We start from the raw sequence: 6,407 nt of genomic DNA, 5'->3' as shown, positions 1-6,407 counted from the left end.
TGTATGCGAGTCTAATAGTAGAAGTAATCATAGCGATAATAAGTCAGTGACAAAATAAGTGCATATGTATTTATGTAAGTGAGAGTGTATGTGTGGGGGTCAGAGTTAGGATGAATTTATGTGTGTGAGGGTGTACGTTTTTCCAATTTATGTATGTGAATATAAGTATGTGTGGGTTAGTGATGAAAGAAACTTACTCTTTCAAGGCCTAATAAAAAGACTAGACTATTTTTTAACGCCTTACGACTAAATTAGTCTTGTAACCCTGTAGTCTTCAGTCATAAGACTACAAATGACGACTAATTTCAGTCGTAGTCTTTAACCTTATAACGTAAAAGGCTTAAAAGACTAAAACGACTGAAAGTGCCCTAGAGCCTTTAGTAGCGCGAGCGCTAGTCGTTCGTGCGTGATGCGTGTCTTATTATAATACAAAAATGATTAAACATAAATTATGTTTTTTTTTCTATCTATCTAACAACTTCAGTCATTTTAGTCTTTTTAATACAACGACTAAGTCTTATTAATAAAAACTCGAACCTTTATTCTTTATTCTTTTCTTTATTTTAGAGTCGAGTCCTTTAAGACGAAGGCTAGTCTTTTTAATAGGCCTTATAAGACTAAGTTTCTTTCATCACTAGTGTGGCGCTAAGGCTGGCTGTAAGGGTGAGTTTGTATGAATAGTGGCTCTGGTTCGTATCCCGGTTCGGGCTCTAAACCACTGAATTTGAATTTTTGAATTTGAATTCATGTTTGGATCGTTGATAACTGATATTACCCTTACGTGATTTCCAGGACTTGTGCCCGTCAATGGCAATGGGCTTCGTGGTTCGCCCCCTATTACCAGTGGCGGCCCTAGCAAAATATTAAGATGGCGCGAGCCCTCATAGTGCCACCCTTCAGCCCCTTAAAATAAAACTTTTTTCGATTAGTTTACGGCCACCGAAATTTAACTATTTACATAAACTGCCTATATACGTCCCACTGCTGCGGCACAGGCCTCCCCTCAATCAACCGGAGGGGGTATGGAGCATACTCCACCACGCTGCTCCACTGCGGGTTGGTGGAGGTGTTTTTACGGCTAATAGCCGGGACCAACGGCTTAACGTGCCCTCCGAAGCACGGAATCATCTTACTTTTTCGGACAATCAGGTGATTCAAGCCTGAAAAGTCCTTACCAAACAAAGGACAGTCTCTCAAAGTGATTTCGACAATGTCCCCATCGGGAATCGAACCCGAACGTCCAGATAGTGAGCCTAACGCTCTAACCACTAGACCACGGAGGCTGTTTAACTTTAACTATTTAAATCTTTTAAAAATGTTGCTTATGGCAACCCGGACACATAGCGAGGAGAACCGATGGCCGCTGGGGCGGAAAGGTTCTAGAATGGCGACCACGTGTCGGACGACGCTCAGTGGGTAGGCCCGCTTCAAGGTGGACCGACGATCTGGTGAAGGTCGCGGGAAGCCGCTGGATGCGAGCAACGCAGGACCGATCGTCGTGGAGATCCTTGGGGGAGGCCTATGCCCAGCAGTGGGCGTCGTACGACTGATGATGATGATGGCAACCCGGTATGAGTTGGTGAACCAGTTGATGTTGGCGCCCCCCTATGTGCTGACATAGGGGGGTCGATGGCACACCTCGCACCCCTTAGGACCTCCATGAGACTTAAACTTAGCTGACAAGGAGTGGGTGTACATGCACCTCTGCCTACCCTTTCAGGGATACAAGCGTGCTGCTCTGTTATGTAAAAATACGTACGGTAGGTTTTTTTAGTACCTGGCCATTCTTATTTATAGAATCTACAATTTCGAACAGATTAAAAAGAAACAAGTAGGTTTTCCAAAAGCATATTTATTTTATAATTTAACGTACAGCGTTGAAAGTTAAAACTTAATTTTCCAGGGCCCTTTTCGATGATTAAGTCATAAATAAGCAACTTAGGAGACGACGGGTCGAGGTTGTCAGTTGATCTCGCCCACAGACTACCCACAATAGACACCAAGAGAGTATTATTTTTTATTGATTTACCACTACCGTAGATATAGCGCTTGATACAAAAATGCGGCGAAAACTTGGCGCTTATTTACATTTAATATACACAGCGGTATATACATTTAATAAAATCGTGTCAAATTAAGAAAGTACGCATCGTCTTATAACGTATATTAGCGCATTGTGCTTCGTAACGCGGTCGGGTTATACTGCGACTCTAATTGAACTTGTCTTAGGGTATTTTAAACTAAAATAATAATTTTGGTGAGTTTTACTGCGAAAATTAAAATGTTTATACTAGAAACATGATTTTCCATCCTTCGTTTTTCGCTTTGAGCTTCTATTTTTGCAAGTTTTTACCAAGCACTGAACTGTGTTGCCAGTTCGGCGCCTAATCGCGCACTAAGGTAAAATAATGTCAACGTCGCTATATTAACAGTAACTTTGCATCCCACTTTTTGAGCGCTGATGTTCAATCTGCGGTAGTAGTAAATTTATGATTATTTTATTCACTTTTTATAATCATAAAGAATTCACTATGTAGGAGGTACCTGACGTGTACCTACTGTTGTACAGATGATGTTCATGTTTGTTGATAAATGATTTAAAAAGAAGAACATAGATACATACATACATAAACTCACGCCCGTAATCCCTAATGGGGTGGGCAGAGCCACAAGTAATCAAAGACAACTTGCAGCCACTGTTGATACGATGTTGTAAGCTGAATTATGATGAACCTTATGGTGATAAGGGATCAGACTATCGCCCATAACATTAGAAAAGAAGAACATTGGTATCTATTAGAGGTAATTTGTGATCTAAGCAAACTTACCTTGACTCGCAACCAAGTATAGCTTAAGGTAGGACTATGTTAATCGCTTACCTAAATACAAGTTATATAACTTAAATGATACTTAAACGTAACACGGCAGTAAATTAACTGTTAAATATGTGCTTCGTTTAGTTTAAAAAGTAAAATTGTATTTAAAAAGTAAAATACTGGTTGGATAAATAAATACAATAATATATAAATAGTGCGCTATTCATCTACAGGGTGTTAGTGACATCGTAACGAATACTGAGGGGATGATTCAGACCATGATTCTGAGTTTAATATCAAGTGGAATATTCTGTCGCAAAAGTACGGAAGTACTTTTTTAACCTAAAAAAATCATGAATTTTGTGACGGAAAATTTCACTTGATATCAACTCAGAATCGTGGTCGGAATCATCCCTCAAAGTTTTCGTTACGATGTCACTACTCTGTATATAAACTTAGTCACTAGCCTACTTTCAAATTGAACAATTAATAAATTATGCACAGCATTCACGGTACATACCTTTGTAATTTAAGTTGACAATCAATTTGTGCACTGCTGGGCGGATTGCATAGTACCCCGCCCCAATGCTCTCTCCGTGCATATTCACCCTTCCTCAAAACTAGAGTAAATCTGAATTGACGCATTTTCTAGGTAATCGGGTACCACTTTAGGCCACGTCTTCAACACCATGAGCAATATAATGTACCCACTTTAGGACTCTGTCGCACTAACATATTTGACATTTAGTGAGCCTTACAGTTCAATTTGTCAAAAAAGTTAATTTGACATGGTACCAAAGTGTATACATATTAATGCTCGTGACCGTACAACAATTTTACTCAAGTTTAAGCAAGTTACGGGTCTACCTAGGTCTATAGCCAAAACCAGGTATGCTCAAAGTGACAGCTAACATTTCAAGGTTCGCCTAGCTGACGTCATCCCACCATACGTTGCCATTTCATAAAAAATAAATTACCCACGACCAAAGTTTTTAATTTACTTTGCAAAGCAACTTTGAAATTTTCTGTAAAAGATTTACTTACAGTTTTAATGATTTTTATATATAATGTGTCAAGTAATTAAATACATTTCAGTCAGTCATTCGCTTAATTTTCAATAAAAATATTTACGTCCTTGGAATGTTGGAGATACCGATTTAATGGTAACACAGTGGTAACATTTACGTCATCAAACGGCTAGCTATGACTTCTTTTCATAGGATTGATGCATTACTGGTTTTCTTATACTATATATATTAGAATCCATAATATAGGGAACTCCTGGTATACCTAACATTTAGAATTCGTACGTACAAAGCAAAAAAAGAGTGGAAGAAGCGAGTGTGGTGTGTCAGGATCGTAGTAAGCGTAATTCTGCCTACCCCAACAGGAAATAAGCGTGATCTTATATATGCGCTTATTTTTCTTCTTATCGTGCGGGTTGTGAGGTGGATTACCAACCCCATCAACATGAGCGTCAGGGTTACTATTGAGCCGCCAAAGGCCCCTGGCAGGCTCATGTCTTCGACTACTAACTTACATCAGCAAGTAGTAACCGGGACCAACGGCTTAACGTGCTTTCCGAAGCACGGAACATCCTTCTTTCGGACAATCAGGTGATCAGCCTATAACCAAACTAGGGATCACAAAGTGATTTTTGTGATCTGTCCCCACCGGGATTTGAATCCGGGACCTCCGGATCGTGAGCCCAACGCTCAAACCACTGGACCATGAGGGCGTATGCGCTTATGGATTGCTAGAGATCAACATAATAAAACAAATTCGGGAATGGTTCTGACCATTCCCATCATCGGTAAATGGGTGACCGTTTAGTAGCTAATTTGGGGTTCCTCTGTGTTTCAGAGTGCACGTAAGATCGATTCTGGTTATGCACGGCAAATTTGTCGTTTAGACGAGAAGTGTTCAGGCATGCTCGCTTGTTTAGAGTAACTCTTTGCTGGCATTTTTTTCGTAAGTCTACTTTTATTATTTTTTTATACTCGTATATTTCTAAACCATCAAAGCATTTTATTTATGCCTTTAAATAAATTACGTTTTAGTATTCAGATGTAGAGATTGCTATAATATATTCAGCAGGCCCGCTACATTCCTAACGCCGAAGAGTAGCACATCTGAACATTTGCTTATTTTATTCAGAAGGCGCTGCTGGTTACAGGCAAATTGAAATCTGGGTATATATTTATACCTTCACTTGACTTTATTAAATACCTAGAGGTGACTCTCTGAGTATTCTTATCTGTTCCCAAACTAAAAATATACTCACGTAGGTAGTGTTATTTTGTAGTTAGACCGTAATCCCTAAAGGGGTAAGCAGAGCCTCAAGTAATCGAAGACATCTTGGAGCCAATTGTGAAAATCGTGTCAAAGCCACTGGGTGACCTTTCTTTTAATTTACAACCCAATACAGTAGCGACAGGGCCGACCAGAGAAAGGACTGCATGACACCAGATAAGTCGTTTCTTTCATAATAAATAAATATTTATCTTACTTTTACGCGGCACAGTTAAATAAAAATGTTGACTATTTATAGGTAAGTAAGTAAATAAATTCTGTTAATTTAGGACAAGTTCACATTCATTAACATTTATAAAGTAATTAGTTCAATGTACAGACTGCCTATTTAGGTATCCCCGCTTCCCTCGTGAGTGTTTTTTCTTGGCCCCAGATTTGCCCGAAGACATTGACGAGGTTTAAGATGGAGCTCGCACAGAATGTGCCTGTTCACTCTGGCCTTGAAAGCAACCGGGTTATATGCATTCGGAAATACAGAAGACGGCAGAGAATTCCACTCCATAGCAGTGCGCATAATGAAGGACGATGCGAAGCGCTTTGTGCGAATAGTTGGGATATCCACCAAGTGTAACTGAATGATGAGGTACTTTTAAAGTAAGTAAGTAAACTTCTCTTCGTCGTTTTGATGGCATTCAGACTTTTTCAGCTCGTATTTTGCCACTCGGACAGCATTTTCGGCCTACAGGTGTCAGGGCACGCGGGGCAGGACGTCAGGTGAGCCATAGTCTGTGGCGTAACACTAAGACTGTGTGTGGAAGCTCCCTTATGTAATAAAATAAATCAAAATAAAAAGTTTGACTCCTGACTGCATAACATTTTTTTACAAACATGAACACTGAAGCGAAAGTTATTTATTATTATAATATAATTATGACTAAACTAAAATGAGACGGTGTGTAAGAATCAGCACCTTTTTTTTAACGTGACTTATTGTAGATTTGCCGCAGATGGCATTAACTACTTGGCCGGACCAATGGGGAGCGCTGAAGGTTCTCACCCGGTACAACGTTTAAGACAACAGGCCTGAGGGTGCCCAGTTGGGCGTGAACCTCGGCTCAGGACGTCGTCTGAGAGGAAATATATTTGAAAGAATTAATCGACCCTAGTGGGTCGATAGCGATAAGCGCTGAATGAGGGAAATCGTCGACCACGCCGGTGGGGTCGGTATCGGGGTCCTGAAGTGTTTGGTGTCGCGAGCTGATTGGCTGCCTCTATGGCTAGAGTAATCGGGTAACGGAATCAGCACCAATATATAGTTTAATAGTTGCAAAGAACGCT

Source organism: Pectinophora gossypiella, chromosome 11 (genome assembly GCF_024362695.1).
Source record: "Pectinophora gossypiella chromosome 11, ilPecGoss1.1, whole genome shotgun sequence".
NCBI lineage: Eukaryota > Metazoa > Arthropoda > Insecta > Lepidoptera > Gelechiidae > Pectinophora > Pectinophora gossypiella.
Note: the sequence above shows the minus strand (reverse complement) of the source record.